At 35.4% G+C, this 17,423-nt stretch overlaps 1 protein-coding gene across 7 annotated transcripts in view; it reads left to right on the top strand.

Moving 5' to 3' along the window:
* mTor (serine/threonine-protein kinase Tor) overlaps positions 1-17,423 on the top strand; it is an 816,233-nt gene that overhangs the window by 754,520 nt on the left and 44,290 nt on the right. The gene's annotated exons all lie outside the window — the stretch shown is intronic.

Here is a 17,423-nt window from a genome sequence, read left to right as displayed (position 1 = left end):
TAATTATTTCCACATATACTATCCAAATTTTCATGCACAACAAAATTGTTTTTCCTATTTTCATGGGACACCTGTTGTCATATTTCTATATATGGAATTGATGGTGTGGGAGATCAAATACTTATTGTTTAAATTTTTTTGAATCAGTCATATTATATGATTTAAAATTTGTTCACACCTTATGATCTGAGATCTTTAGTGTGCTTTTTTTTTCATATTTGTGTAATTATAATATATATATATATGTGGCTGAGTGGTTAGCACATCTACTCTCCAGCCTTTTGGCTGGAGAGCAGAATCCTGTCATGGGCATCGATGTTTGTGATTGTCTGTGGAAATACTAGTGGTTGTGGTGGGCAGTTGATAGTGTTGGTGTAGAGTATGTGCCCTCCCTCGATGAGTCTTTGCACTCCTTGGGGATGTCATGGAATAATAATAATATAATATATATTATATTATATTATATTATATTATATTATATTATTATTTAACACAGACTGTGGCTCCAGTTCAAAATAACTGTAGTTTATAATCAATTTTATGATTTATGGTTTTATAGTGACTCAATGTTTCTTTACAGTGTTTTTTATTGGCTTTGTATGTTCTATCCCGCCTGAAGAAGTCGGGTATCCCGATGAAACATGTTGCATATTTTAATAAATTTCATTATTTATTCTAATTCTCAGATATTTATTCTAATTCAAGTTTAAGCAATCACAAACAAGCTCACAACCATCTACAATTCCCAGATGTGTACAAAATCACATGCGACTGTGGGAAACCATACTATGGCCAAACGTCCATCCTCCTACGTCTTGAGGAACACCAAAGAGACATCGCTTGCAAAAGAACTAGAGCTAGTGCCCTCTCAAGCCATGTCCTGTTTTCGGTTAACACAAATAATTAAGGCCACCAACATGAGATAAACTGGACAACAACTTCAAACCTGCACATATGCCATGACGAGGTAGAACGCCGCATAATCGAGTCTAAAGAGATTGTCATGGACCCTCTTCATTTAAACAGTAACCTCAGCTATAATTTGCCTGACTCTTTTAACTCTGCTGTCAGATATTGGCGCATTCGTGAAATCACATGCGCACAGGTTTCTAGCAATAGAACTTTAACACGGACTGTAGCTCCAGTTCAAAATTACTGTAGTTTATAGTCGATTTTATAATTTATGATTTTATAGTGACTCAATGTTTCTTTACAGTGTTTTTTATTGGCTTTGTATGTTCTATCACGCCTGAAGAAGTCAGCCTCCCGATGGAACGTTGCATATTTTAATAAATTTCATTATTTATTCTAATTCTTGGATCTCAGTCAGTATATAAAAAGCATGAACATATCCCAATTCCAAGTCAACACTACAAATCATTATATATATATATATATATATATATATATATAATAAAATAATTTTTGTTATTGCTTTTCTTTTTCTTTAATAAACATAAAAGAAATCCAGTAATTTTTACAGGTTATTTGTGAATAATAAAGCAACATGGCTACTGAAAAGAGAGCAAAGTCTGGCAAAATTTCAAAGATATCTTGGAAAATATTTTATTACTGTGGCTCTCTATCGCTTGGTCTCCTCATGTCTGTGAACTCTAGCTACAATGTCTCTCTTCATTTCTTTTTTTTTTTGTTGTTGCAGCAGTAGCCAACTGCAAAGTAAGTCCAATGATTTGCTATTTTGGACAGACTTGCCATTCTGTTTTAATTTAAATCCAAGAACATCAAAACCATATGGCATTTTTGGAATCTGACAAGTCTGGTCTTGCTTCTCATGTTATTGATACTAGGCACAGAGTTTTCCTTGTAACCAGACAAAGATTCTTTATTCCAGCAAGTTCAGAATTGATCATGCTCATTTTTTCTTTTCCCTGAAACGTGTGAAATGCTATGAAGTCGTGTGAACATTAACCGTTCAGACTGCATGCCAATCTTTAAGTTTTGGGAAGTGATTTTTTTAAAAGTAATCATTTTAAATTATTTTTTAACTACACAAATTTTACAATTGTTCCTTTTAATTCTAATAGTGTTATCATATGCGTCAGCTGGATCGAGACGAGAGCTAGTATTATTATTATTATTCAGGCCTCCATGAAGTCAAAAGACTCATCGTGGGAGGTCCTTCCTAAGAAACACAAAGTCTATCGAGACTCATATGCACATTCTTTAATTCATTCTTGTGATTCATGTTTTGAATGTAGTTACCGGTCTGTTTCCCTGATATGGTCTAGCATTCAATTAAGTATATTGGAGTATTTGAATAATTATTATTACACCTTCCATAGAGTCAGCAGACTCATTGTGCAACATTCATTCATTCATCTGACAACATATTTAATATACTGAATCTTAAAATTCATAACACTCACTGCATTAACAACATATTTCAATAATGCATTCCATTCATCCACAATTTTCCATGTAAAAAATCTACTCCCCACACCCATCTACTCCCCATACTCTTACATAACTTCCATAGATGGCCTGTGGTTCTTCTCCTCTCGCCTTCTACTCTCTTTATAATCTCGTCTGGATTAATCTGATAAAATCATCTCACTAACTTAAATGTCTCTATCATATCACTTCTTTTCCTCATATCCACTAAACTCTGCAATCCATATTTCTTCATCCTCTCTCCATAGCCAGCATTCCAAAGTCCTGATGTTGACCTAGTCGCTTGTCTTTAGACCTTTTCCAGTGGTTCTACATCATAATGAAAACTAGGTGACAAAATCTGAGCAAAATAATCCAATTGTGGTCTGACCAGTGCTTTATACAGTGGCACAATCACCTCCTTATCCCTACATGTTAGTGTATACCTCTTATCATGGCAGCAATACACTGTGCAGGCTTTGCAACATTTGAAGATCCTCAGTCAATCTACATATTACATAATTTACAAACAAATTAAAAGTAGGGGACGCAAGAACAGAATCTTGGAGCACACCACACCACTGGTTACTCTCCTTTTTTTTTTGCGACACTGCTCCATACACAACTTCCTGGTATCATTTCAGAGAGCCAATCTCTAATCCATCTAACCAATATACTATTTGTTCCCATCCTCTGCAGCTTGTACATGCAGTAATCTATCAAATGTTTTTCAAAATTCAAGAATATCAAATATATATGATTCACCCTTATCTAACACATTCATTATGTTATCATAAAATGCAAGTAAATTTTTAAAACGAGTATCCTTTATAAATCCATGCTGACCATCATACAGAATCCTATTTCTATTATCCCAATCATGTATTCTATTCCTAACAAATATCTACAACACCTTGACTTCAACTTCAGTTATATAGACTGGTTTTTAATTGGAAACTTCTGTCCTAGAACCATGCTTGTGTTGCAGACTAATACATGCATGTATTAGTTTGCCTACTTTCTACTCCTTAGGAACCTTACCCACTGTACGACTTTGGTTAGATAACCAGGCCAAGGGCATAGCTAACTGTTGTGCACATTCCTTAAGAATGTGTGGTAATATGTCATCCATTCCCATAGCCTTATTAACATCTAACCCCAAGCAACATTTGATACACCTCTAATTCTTTCACTTCCAATTCCCATAATACTTGCTTCCTTTCTACATATTGCACAGTATTACACCAGTACAATATACACTGATGAAGTGTATATCGTACACTCATTCAATAATTGTGCTATATCCTTTGCAATGGTCACTCTGCTGCCATGACTATCCACCAGTGTGTGTGTCTGTGTGTGTATGCAACAAAAATTTTTTGGACTGTAGATTTGGATTCAACACCTCAAAATGCATCAGAATCACCTGAATTAATTTCTTTTACAAAAAAAAAAAAGTTTTAATCGTTAACAAGTGTAATTATTAACTGAGAATACCCACAGAATCAGAGAGTTCACTGTGCAAGATCCTATGAATCTTATACTGTAAAATGGTAGTTCCCTGCTACTCAATATCCACAGATAAACCCTTTTGTTTTTCTATATATTCAAAAATATCCTCTGTATCATTTCCTGATTATATTCTCAAGGAATGCATCATATACTATTACTACTACAATAGTGTTGCACAATTAAGTTTACATTATTACTAGATTTTTATCGACAATTTTCTTTCATAATCATCTGTGTGTGTGACAGTGGTACCTCCCACAATGAGTCTGATTCCATGGAGGCTTGATAATAATAACAATCTTTTATTTGTCAAGTCTTCAAGTGATATTATGAAAAAATTATGGATACAACTACCACGTTAGAGTAAAACTTTAGTTTAATATAAACCAAAATATACACTCGACATTTCAGCCTTCACATTAAGGTCATAATGTGACCTGGAGTATACGTATATATACAAAGAAACAAGTTGCACCATAATCTACATGGCATGCTAAAGTTACTGATCAACTGCTAAAACTATTCGTCTGGCCTCTGGTGCTAAAAAAAAAAACTTCACTACATCAAAACTAGAGTCCTGTTGTTATTATTATTATCATCATCATCTATTAGGTTACAAAGTTAAATTAAGCTGGAGAGTAACATATTCATACAGAAAATAATAGATAAATAAATAAACAGAAATTAAAATTACTTATGCTGTATAAGTATACATATAAATTGCAACTGGTATGGATAGTGGCCAATAAAAATGAAAAATTGCTTAGAGTCCTAAAGTCGGGGTTTGCTGGAAACTAAATGGGCTGAAAGTGTGCCATCCAAATTCTCGTGATTTTTAAGCCCCCATTATTATTAAGATTAGAGTAATTAATCAAAATTTCATGGGCTTCTTTAAATTTCCATTCATACCAAACTTTCGTATGATGCAAAGAACAAGTACGTTTCCAATCAATTCGATGTAGGGAGTTAAGAGTATGATCTGAGAGACCTGCTTCACCAAAATTATTATATTTAATGTGTCGTTTGTGTTCTTTTTTATGGATACGGATTGTACATCCAGTTTCCACAATATAAGGTAAGGTACAGGTGCAATAGATGCAATAAACTCCAGGGTGTGCCAAAGAGGAAAGAGGAACCTTAGAGGTGTTGAATATGTTTTTTAATTTTAAAGGTGGTTTAAAAGTGACAGTAAGATTATAATGATGTAGGATTCTATTAATTTTTTCCGATAACTCTTTAATGTATGGGAGTGTTATGGTTTTACTGTAATCTATATTACTTTTTGATGAAGTTTTATGAAGAATTTTATTAACAGTATTTTTGCTATATCCATTATTTATAAATGTATTGCTAATAATTTTTAATTCTTGTTTAAGAGCTTATTCATTAGAGCAAATTGTTATAGCTCTGTTTTTGAGCTGTTGCTGACACAAAATTTTTGCTAAGGGTGGTGATATGAGTTAACATGCATATATTGGCCAGTGTGTGTAGGCTTACGATAAACAGTGAAGGATAGACTGCCTGGAGGAAGATGTGTGACTAATGTATCCAGGAATGGGAGCAAATTCTAATTTTCAATTTCAATAGTAAATCGTACTTAAGGCTCAAAGCTGTATAACTGAGAGGAGACCTCCACATAGCCTTTAAAGGAATGCGGAGAAACGACCAGGGCTTCTGACCTAATGTCCAGTCCTCACCTTCTCATGGTGCACCCTGTTGGGTATCTATCTGGATACTGAACGAAAGAGGATGGGCTGGCAATTTGGGATTTAGCTCTGATTTATTCTTATTGGCTTAAACCAATATACAAAATGATGGTACAACATGACAAAATTTCATGCCGGCTGGGGCGTCGCCTGGTTAAACAAGGCACCATTGTTTTTGCCAGGGAACCAGGATGAACAACGAAAAGTCAGCTACTGGAACAATTCTGAAAGCACACCCCAACTCAGCATCACCAGAGTTAAAGATCGGTACTATCAACATAAGAAGCCTGAATGGCAAAGAAATTGAGCTAGCTGAAGAATTAGATAAGTACCAGATCGACATAATAGGGGTGGCTGAAACTAAAAAAACAAAATCTAGTGAGATCTTTCTGAGCAATAAATACAAAATGTTATATTCAGGAAATGATAATCAAGGAAAAGGAGTAGCCATAGTATTCGACACAAAATATGAGGCTAATCTTCTTGAATGGCAGTCAGTCTCAAGTAGAGTGATGTGGGAAAATATCAGAAAGGGGGAATTGGACAATGAGACTTATTTGAGGCTCTAGAGAAAGCTACTGACATAATGAAAAAGGAAAAGTTGGTCCTTGTTGGAGATCTAAATAGCAGAGTAAGAAGTGATTGTCAGACATGCAAAAATATTTTGGGAAATTTTGAAGAAACGAGCAGAGTTAATAATAATGGCAAATACCTGTTGGATTTCTGCTCAGGACATGGACTGGTTATTACTAACACAATGTTCTAACATAAAAATGTGCACAAATTCACATGGAGAGAAGAGACAAGGAATAAGAAAAGTCTCATAGACTATGTTATTGTTGATAGTGATGTTTACTCCCTGGTGCAGGAAATCAGAGTGTACAGAGGATTTGAAATTGGAAGCGATCACCATTTACTCTTGAGCAGGATAAAATTGAATTTCATATTGAAAAGAATAACATGTAAGAAAGCTTTAAAGCGAATAAAAGTTGAGCAGCTCTCAGATGTGAACTGTAGACTAAAATACACAAAGATTATTGAAGAAAAAATGAAAGAGTTTGAGAACAGGAATCAAACCTTGGAGATTCAGTGTCAAGCCTTGAAGAAAATCCTGATTCATTCAGCCAGAGAGAGGCATATGGTGAGTTTGTCTGCAAGGATAGAAAAATCAGAACTCCAATTTAACTTCCTGTGTGGACACAGGAAGTTAAAGAAGCAGTGAAGGAAAAAAAGAAAGCATAACAAAAGTTCCTGGCAAATTAGTGAGCTTTTGCTCTTAGAGAATACAGAGACAAATGTAAGAAAGCAAAACACTGTGTAAAACTAGCTAAACAAAAGTCATGGGAAGTCTTTGGCAAGAACATAGAAAATAAATATCAAGAAGGTGGTAAGATATTCTAGAGGTTTGTGAAGAAGCTTAGAAATGGAGGAAAGAGTGCTGTAAAAGGAGTTAGAGATGATAAAGGTGACATGAAAACAAGAGAAATAGATATCCTTGATGTATGGAATAATTACTTTGAAAAATTGCTAAATTATTATTATTATTATTATTATTATTATTATTATTCAGGCCTCCAAGGAGTCAAAAGACTCATCGAGGGAGGTCCTTCCTAAGACATAAAGTCTGTCTAGACTCATCGAGGGGAGGTCCCCCCCCCCTGAGAAACACAAAGTCTATCATACCACTCTTTAAACTCACTGACCGTTCTCGCTCCCACCACTCTATCAGGCAATGCATTCCACGGCTCAACCACCCTCCACACAAAGAAACCACTCCTTACCCTCTTGCTCACAGTTTCCTTTCGTAACTTCCAGGGATGGCCTCTTGTCATCACTCCTTCCCGCTGATCAACCAAGCGAAAGAACTCCCCAGTGTCAACCCTGTAACCACCTCTCAACAGTTTAAAAGTCTCAATCATATCACCTCTCCTTCTTCTATCCACCAAACTCTGCAGTCCACATTCTCTCAGCCGATCCTCATAACTATCCTTGTACAGTCCTGAAACCATCTTTGTCATCCGTCTTTGTATCCTTTCCACAGTTAATTTATCCCCTTCAAATCCTGGGGACCAAATCTGAGAACAATAGTCCAAGTGTGGTCTGATCAGAGACTTATACAACGGAATGATAACCCTCTTATCTCTGCAGGTCAGTGTCCTTCTCATAATAGCAGCAATCCTCTGTGTTACCTTTACCACCTTTGCAATATGTCCCCTAAACTTCAGGTTTCTATCAATCATCAACCCCAGATCTCTTGTCTCCCCTACTTCCTCCAGTATAATTCCTCCCATAGAGTATGCAGCATCCCATCGATGTTTCCCAAACCTCAAGACCTTACATTTTGCAGCATTAAACTGATACCCCCATTCATTTGCCCATCTATCTAGCTTATTTAAATCCTCTTGCATGGCTACCACATCTGCACTATTACTAATAATCCTTCCCAGCTTCGCATCATCCGCAAACAACTGAATATCCCCCTGCAATCCACTGTCTATGTCATTGATATAAAGGTTCAACAATATAGGTCCTAGTACTGAGCCCTGTGGGGGTCAGTAAATGAAACAAGCAGTGATAGCACAGTGGTAAAAAACACTCAACAGGCATACAGTCAGGAACATATCCATATTTGAAGTAGAAAAGCCATCAAAGGCTTGAAACGTGGAAAGGCAGCAGGAGTAGATGATATTCGACCAGAAATGCTGAAGTATGGTGGTATAAAAGTCTTACAGTGGCCTGCATTCCACAGTTCAGAAGGCCTGCTGAGAGGGATGAATTCCTGATGATTGGAGTACAGCTCTCATAGTACCCATATATAAAAAGGGAAATAAAATTGCATGTGAGAATTACAGAGGTATTTCCCTACTGAGTGTTCCTGGCAAGATCTATGCAAGTATACTTGAGAAACGGTTCAGAAGAATTGTGGATGAAAAGCTTGGTGAAGAACAAGCTGGATACAGGCCAAATGGAGGCTGTCAGGATCAGATCTTCACTTTACGACAAATAGTCGAGAAAGCATGGGAATATAACAAAGATCTGTATTTAAGTTTTGTCGATCTGGAAAAAGGCACATGACTAGGTGCCAAGAGAGAGAGAGAAGCTATTCAATGTGCTACAGTTATATGGTGTCAATGGGGCATTATATCAAGTAATACTTAGTCTGTATTTGAGTTGTAAGTCGGCAGTTAGAATTGAAGGAAGTACAGGAAAATGGTTTAATGTTAAATCTGGTGTGAGACAAGGATGTACATTATCTCCTCTGTTATTCATTATATATATATGGATCACATTATGAAGGAAAGTGGTATTACACCTGATATCAAAATTGGGGATATTAATGTCAGCTCTTTGCTTTATGCAGATGATGTTATACTTCTAAATAAATCCACTACAAATCTGCAAGATTCCCTGACTAAATTGAATAACTGTTGTAATAGATATGGTATGAAGGTCAGCAATAAAAAGACAAAGACAATGAAAATAGGTAGAATAGTTGAAAACGTCAACTGTGTTTTGAATGCAGAACCTGTGGAACAAGTAAATCAATTCAGTTACTTAGGCACGATTTTTAGTGAAGATGGTAAATTAAATATAGAAATAGACAACAGAATCAGAAAAGCTGGTATGGTGGGAAATCAATTGAATAAATTCATATGGAATAAGAGAGAAATTAGTCAGAACACTAAATTAGCTGTATACAAGACAGTGTTCAAACCAGTTTTAACTTATGGATCTGAGAGCTGGGTCAGAAGTAAAACACTTGACTAAAGACTAGAGACCGCAGATATGAGAGTCCTGAGAAAGATTAGAGGCATGAACAGATGGCATCAATGGCAATATCATATTAAAAACGAGGATATTAGGAAAGAACTTGACATTGTCGGCATCCAGGAATGCATTAGCAGAGCTAATCTAAGGTGTTATGGTCACTTAAACAGAATGGGCGAGGAAAGATTAGCAAAACAAGTGTTCTCTGCCAGGTTGGTAGGAAAAACGACCCAAAGGAAGGCCAAGGTATAGGTGGATTGATACGGTACAATGTGCCTTAGATGATAGAAATATAAAATCTGATAATGATAATATTGGAGTCTTGACAAGTAACAGACTGATTTGGAGGAAAATTGTAGATACTAAGTTAGTAATGATGTAAATTTTTCATGTAGTACTATCATATCCTGTAAACCCCTCAAGGGGTTTACAGGATGTGATAGTACTACTGTCAGGAATTTGATGATGATGGTAGTAAATTGTATGTGCTTATGTTGTTTGTTTGGCTAAGGAATGTGTTTAACACTTTGTGGCCATGTGTTGCCAGATAACGAAAAGATCATCAACGTATCTAAGCCAAACTGTAGGTTTTAGAGTAAAGGAATCAAGAGCACATTGCCCAAACACTTCCATATAAAAATTAGCAGTGGGGAGGGATAGTGGTGAGCCCATGGCCGTACCTTCTTTTTGTAGGTAAAATTTATTTTGCCACACGAAGTAACGGGAACATAGTACGTGGACAAAGAGAGCCATAATATGGGGTGGAAATTTCTTCTGTAGAAGACGAATTGTGTAATTGTTTGGGGCATTTGTGAAAAGGACAGAAACGTCAAAACTGACTAATAAATCATCCTTGCCGAGTGTTATGTTTTTAATTTTGTTTAAAGTGTTGTGTATTCTTTATAGGAGGGGGGGGGGGATGACCTACCAACTCCTTGAGTGTTGATGCTAATTTCTTAGCTAGGTGATAATTAGGGCTGTCTATTCCCTCAACTATCGGCTGAAGAGCGGAACGTTAAGTTTGTGTACCTTTTGAACACCATATATTCTGAGAGAATGGGCGTAATGGGATGTTAGTTTTTAACAGCATTTGATGGCCAAGAGGTGACAGACATAAATAATTTCACAGTTTTTCTTTTATCCTCTTGGTCAGATTATAGTTCACAAGCTGATAGGTGCTGTTATCGGAGACTAGTTGATTCTTCTGATGAATATAAGTTGATCTGTCAAGGATGACCATGGCATTACATTTGTTCGATTTTGTTATAATTATATCTTGATTAGCCTTTAATGACTTGATTGCTGCTAGTTCTGTTTTTGTCAAATTGCTACACATGGTTTTCTTTTTATTTAAAACAATGCTGGTTTCTAAATGAATTTTATCAGATATATTATTTGGAAGAGATTTAATGTCTCTTTCTATGTAGTATATAACATCCAGATTATTAACAGTTTTAACAGTTCTAGGTGCTACTGCGAAGTTTAGGCCTTTATCAAGTAATGCAAGTTGACTGTTATTTAAGGTGTGGCTAGATAGGTTGATCACATGAACATTGCTTGCATGTGGTTGGTCGCTCCTCTTCTCACTTGTTTGTTTTCACTGTTGGAGTTATTTGTTGGGGAAGCGAGATCCTGATTGGTTAGATTTGTATGATTGACATTCAAATTTTGCCGTTGTTTTAAAATATGAAATTTGGCCCTAAGTTTTTCTTTATTACTTTCCGGAATATATTTAGCTGAATTATCAGTGATTCTTTCAAATACATTTAAAATATCTGGATTCATATAACTAGAGTTCAGATTGTAAATTTAAAACTTTTTTTTTGGGTCATTGCTAAATTTTTGCAGGCTGCTTGAATTTGTTCCCATTGGCACACTCTGAAGTTTATGGCATCTATTGCACCTGTAACTTACCCTATATTGGGGAAACTGAACGTACAATCCCTATCCGTTTATTAAAAAAAAAAAAAAAAAAAAAAAAAAAAAAAAAAAAAAAATACGACACATTAAATATAATTTTGGTGAAGCAGGCCTCTCAGATAATGCTCTAAGAGCGTGATCTGAGAAGCCTGCTTCAATAAAATTATATTTAATTTGTCGTAGGGTGTGTTAAATTTGATGTGTGATAATTGGATGTAGGGTGTGTTAAACACACCCTACATCAAATTGATCAGAAAAGTACTTGTTCTTTGCATCATTCAAAAACTTGGTATGAACAGAAATTTAAAGAAGCCTGTGAAATTTTGATTAACCATCCTAATTTTAATAATAATGGGAGCTTAAAAATCACATGAATTTGGATGGCACACATTCAGCAACTTAGTTTCCAGCAAACCCTGACTTAAGGACTCTAAGGAATTTTTCAATTTTATTGGCCACTATCCATACCAGTTGTAATTTATATGTATACTTATATAAGTAATTTTAATTTCTGTTTATTTATTTATCTATTATTTTTTATACAAACATGTTACTCTCCAGCTTAATTTAACTTTGTAACCTAATAGATAATAATAATAACAACAGGACTCTAGCTTTGATGTAGTGAGATTTTTAAGCACCAGGGGTCAGGCAAATAGTTTTAATGGTTGATCAGTAACTTTAGCATGCCATGTAGATTATAGTGCAGCTTGTTTCTTTGTATATATACTTCAGAAAATGACCTTAATGTGAAGGTTGAAATGTCGAGTGTATATTTTGGTTTATATTAAACTAAAGTTTTACTCTAACACGGTAGTTGTGTCCATAATTTTTTCATAATGTATTCTGATCACCGTGTAAGCATGAAAGAAAGGAGTCTTCAAGTGATATGTTATTTGTCAAGTCTATCAGCCTTGACAAATAATAAATTCTAGTATTTAGATACTAACATGAATCTACCCAGATCTTGGTGTTACTCTGGGTCTTTTTCTTACCATCCTGGTATCAAACACCTGTTTTGCTAAAGCTTTCCTTTCCCATTCCATTATAACCAAAGTGACCTTACCATCATAGACTAGCTCTGCTCATCTATTCCTCAATATTTTGTCACATTTCTTTCTAATTTTCATTTCTGATGTGATTCTGCCATAGTTTTATTTCTAACCAAATTTTCAGATCCAGATTATAAAATTCTATATATTATATATATAGAATTCTATATATATATATTTTGTTGCATTTGTAAGCTGTGAAAATTTTTTGAGTTGCATTATTATTTTAATTTTTGATGGAATAAAGAAAGAATGCTGAAAATTGTAAAATGATTTTCAAAAGCAATGAATTCACAAAACATTCAAGTGTATAGAGTTTTTTTTTCCTATTTTCACCACTGAATATTGAATATACCGTATATTATCGCGTATAATGCAAAAAATTTATGGTAAAAAATACTACTTAAAGTTAGGAGTTCGCATTATATGCGGATTCTAAAAAATATAACATCTTATTAGACTTGCACACACAATATATACTACCTAATGCCTATTTAACCAAATCTACTTGACCCACTCGCATTTGGCGACCGAGCACACATCATATCTGCGCATGCGCTCTCCGTCACCGAATGATAGAGCACAGTGAGATAGATAGAGCACAGTTAGGTATATCGGTTTAACCACAGTTCATTTTAAATATTATTCGTTAAACAAACCTAGCCTGAAAATGAGCCAACAGAAATGTAAACGTTCATCTTTTGAAGCAGGATTTAAATTGCTTGTCGTGCAGTTTGCAGAAGAACATAATAACAGTGTTGCTATGAGAGAATTTGGTGTAGCAGAGAGTAATATTAGACTTTGTCGTAAGCAAAAAGACAGTCTTGAAATAAATTCCCAAAACGAAACGTGCCCGTTGTGGAGATGTAGCATCCTTTCCAGAACTCAAAGAAGAGCTAAATGAATGGATTTTGACACAACGACAAGATGGCATTATAGTAACAAGAAATGCAATTCATTTTCAAGCTCTACAACTCAAGAATGGTAAATTCAAGGACATACCAGGTATTTCATCTTTTCTTACTTCGCCTGGGTGGTGCAACAGCTTTATGGAACACAAAGCATTAACATTACGACACCGAACAAAAATTGCGCAGAAGTTACCAAAGCAGCTTGAAGAAAAAGTGCAGTTCTTCCATAAATTTATCATAAAATTACGGAAGTGTCATGGATATGAACTTTCCCAAATTGGCAATATGGATGAGACGCCCATGTACTTTGATATGCCTGGGAATCAAACAGTAAACTCAGTTGGTGAAAAGGGTATCTTCATAAAAACAACGGGACATGAAAAAACACATTTTACCGTTGTTCTAGCATGCATGGCAGACGGAACCAAATTAAAGCCAACAGTGATATTTAATAGGAAGAAAATTCCGAAGCATATGAAATTTCCACCAGGTGTAATTGTTCACACCAATCAGAAAGGTTGGATGGATGAAGAAGGTGTACAATTGTGGCTGGATGAAGTATGGAACATACATCCAGGTAGCTTGTTATGTCAACAACGCATGCTAGTCTGGGATATGTTCCGGGCGCATTTAACATAGGCAAGCAAAGAGAAAGCACGTGGTCTACATACAGACCTAGCAGTCATACTGGGTGGTCTAACTTCTGTTTTGCAGCCACTTGATGTCAGCTTGAATAAGCCATTTAAAGATCACTTATGTGAAAAATGGAGAGAATGGATGTCACCTGGTTTGGTGAAGATGACAAAGGGTGAGAATTTTCATTAGCCTGAGATCACCCTAGTCACGAGCTGGGTTAAAGAAGCATGGGATTCGATACCATCTGAAATGATTCAATGCTCATTTCTTAAATGTGGAATAAGTAATTTAATGGATGGATCCGAAGATCACGTCATATATGAAAGTGAGGATGACGCACAACAAATTGGAGAGCATGAAGACGATGACGGCAACTGCTACACTGATGACGCAATCCCTACAGATGAATTTATAAATGAAATGCTTGATGACTCAAAAGATGAAGAAGAATTTAAAGGATTTTGATATTTTGTTTTAAAATAAATATTTCTTTCGTTAATTCGTATTGTATTATTTATAATGTTATGGAACAAGATTAACAGATCGCATTATACGTGGACATGGCATTTTAGGGCTAGTTTTCAAACAAAATTTCTAGTTTGCATTATACGTGGATCGCATTATATGCGATAATATACGGTAATTATAACAATTAGATTTTATATACTCTCATGGCATCATTGCAGCAAAACTCTTCCAAGTAAAAGACATGATTCCATCCAGTGTAAAAAAATTCTTATAACATGGTATTTATGAATCTCTGCCCAGGTACGAAAATAGCCTATGCAAACACATCAAACAGCTATCTAATGAAATTAGAAACATTTCATAGGAAAATTGTTTTCCTGTGAAATATAGTATAGACCTCATATCCAACAGCTAATAACTGAACTGGTTATCGCAACACACATAAAATCCTGCACATTGAAAATCTGAAACACTATATAATGTTATTAAGGTATTACTTCAAAAACACCTATCATAAGAAGAGAGAGAGAGAGATATCGTATAACATGATCCACAACATGATGGGAGATACTGAGATAGGAGTGTTGGTAGCTTGCTCCACCTTTGCAAGGAGTGCCCTGGTGTTGTACCACCTTACCCCAGTCGTGAAGATACTTTCAGGCACAAAGTTTGTTTGCTCACACTTGGATAAAGGATTAAACTAAATTTATTATACTCTAACCAACTGAAAAAATAAACTTTCAACATCTTTCTCTAAATCCAGAGTAATTTATTAAAAAAGGGTGGCACACCACTTGGAAACTCCTATAGGTGGAGATGACCTGCTAATGCTTCTGCCTGGTATCTCCACTTGGGCCTGGCTCCCACTGAAGAGACCTCAATAAAGGTCAAAACTAGTCTGGGTTGTGGCCCTTCCCTTAATGCATAACATTAGACATATCCGCAAGGGGATGTGTTTTGCATCATGGGAGATACTGAGATAGGAGTGTTGGTAGCTTGCTCCACCTTTTCAGGGAGTGTCCTGGTGTTGTACCACCTTACCCCAGTCCTGAAGATACTTTCAGGTGCAAACTTTGTTTGCTCACACTTGGATAAAGGATTAAACTAAATTTATTATACTATCTTTGAAGTAGGTGGGATTAGCCTGCCTCAATCAACTAATCCTTATAATCACTATTATCATAGTTATTAATATTGCTATTATTCAAAAGATTGCAATTTGTTAACCATATTACTGTAAATAGACTGAATGATGATAATAATATCTCTGTGAAATGTATATTTATTAAAAAAATATATATATATATATTATTATTATATATAATTATAATGGAGCCAGAAGATTTATGATGGGAGACTCATTATTCACACATTAGCCATTATTCATTCAATCATAACCTCTCCTTAAACTCATTCACTGAGGAATCACTCGCAACCCATTCTCCACCTTTCAGCAAAAAATCTAGTCCTAATACCTCCACATAAACTACACAATTTACATGGGTGGCAACTAGTTCTCTCTCTTCCTGCCATGTATCTAAAAAGAAGTCTTCAATGTCAGTCCTATGAAAACCCCTTTAATAGCTTATGTTTTTATCATACCTCCTCTTTTCCCTTCTATTAGCTAGTTTTTTTGGAACCAACAGACCTTCAATCTGTTCTCATAGAGAGCATTACATAGAACTGCCTCTGAACCCTCCACCACTTCTTCATCCCATGGAATCCAGATGACCAAATGTGTACATTATAGTCCAGATGTAGCCTTATAAAGGGGAATAATAACCTCTCTATTTCTGCGTATTAGTGTGTTCTTCATCAACCATGTAATCTGTTCTGTTTTATAGTACCTTTGCACTCTGCCCTCCAAAATTCAACTCTCTGTTCACAACAATGCCTAATACATGGCTTCATTAGTTTCTCAGTTTAGTGCCATCAATATAATAGTACACAGCTTGTGATCTCTTACCAAAATGCATCACCTTATGCTTGACCAGAGTAAACTGGCGGCCATTTATCTTGCCCATACTGCTAGTCTATTTAAGTCATCTTGCAGGATCTCTACATCACCTTCATTTACTATTGTTCTTCCCATTTTAGTATCATCAGCAAAAAAACTGAATATTTTCTGTCAAATCATTTCATATATCATTGATCTAACAGATAAGCTTAGGTGTTGATGGTTATTCATGACTTATTTTTTAATGGCATTAACAACACCAAACAATTCTATCAAACAGATGTTTTATTAACTGCTTATATTTTGCTGAATTTCAACTCAGCATCATCAGAGCACAACACACTTGTACACACAAGTGTTTTTTTTCCCGTTAGAGGGCACCAAAAAGTAGGACTTTAGATCTTTTGTCCGTTGCAGTTGTATCGTTTCACTCACTCACTGTCACGTGTGCTCTGATGATGCTGAGTTAAAATTCAGCAAAATATAAGCAGTTAATAAAACATCTCTTTGATAAAATTGTTTGGTGGTGTTAATACCATTAAATAAGTCATGAATCATCATATATCATTATATGCAAATTAGACAACAGAGGACCAAGTACCAAGCCCTGTGACAAGTGACCAGTGGTACACCGCTGGTCACTTGCCTTTTTCTTCACTCAGCTCCTCCATGGACCACTCTTGATATCTGTTTTCATTAACCACCTTGTAATCCATATCACCAGATTCATATCCATCTCCATTTTCTCCAATTTATGCAATAGAGTTCTTTGTGAAATCTTGTCAAATGCCTTTGCAAAGTATCACTGAGTAGCCATTTCTCTTGTCCAACTCCATTGTCACTTTATTATAAAAACAAATTGCTAAGGCAGACCTACCTTTACAAAACCATATTTTCCCTTATAAAGTATTATATTCCTATCCACTCAGTCCTGAATTCTGTCTTTTACCATTTTCTCCAATATACAGGGTGTTCGGGATAAATTTGACATATTTATAATTAATTATATTTTTCCGTAAGTTACATGTATTAACACACACTTCTCTTCATTTAAAAGTTTGGACCCTTCTTCATTCATATACAAGATGTCAGAAAGGATGGA

Source organism: Typopeltis vanoorti, chromosome 2 (genome assembly GCF_054136105.1).
Source record: "Typopeltis vanoorti isolate ZY-2024b chromosome 2, IOZ_Tvanoo_1.0, whole genome shotgun sequence".
NCBI lineage: Eukaryota > Metazoa > Arthropoda > Arachnida > Uropygi > Thelyphonidae > Typopeltis > Typopeltis vanoorti.
The sequence above is the reverse complement of the archived record's forward strand: the minus strand, read 5'-3'. Positions and strand labels throughout refer to the sequence as shown.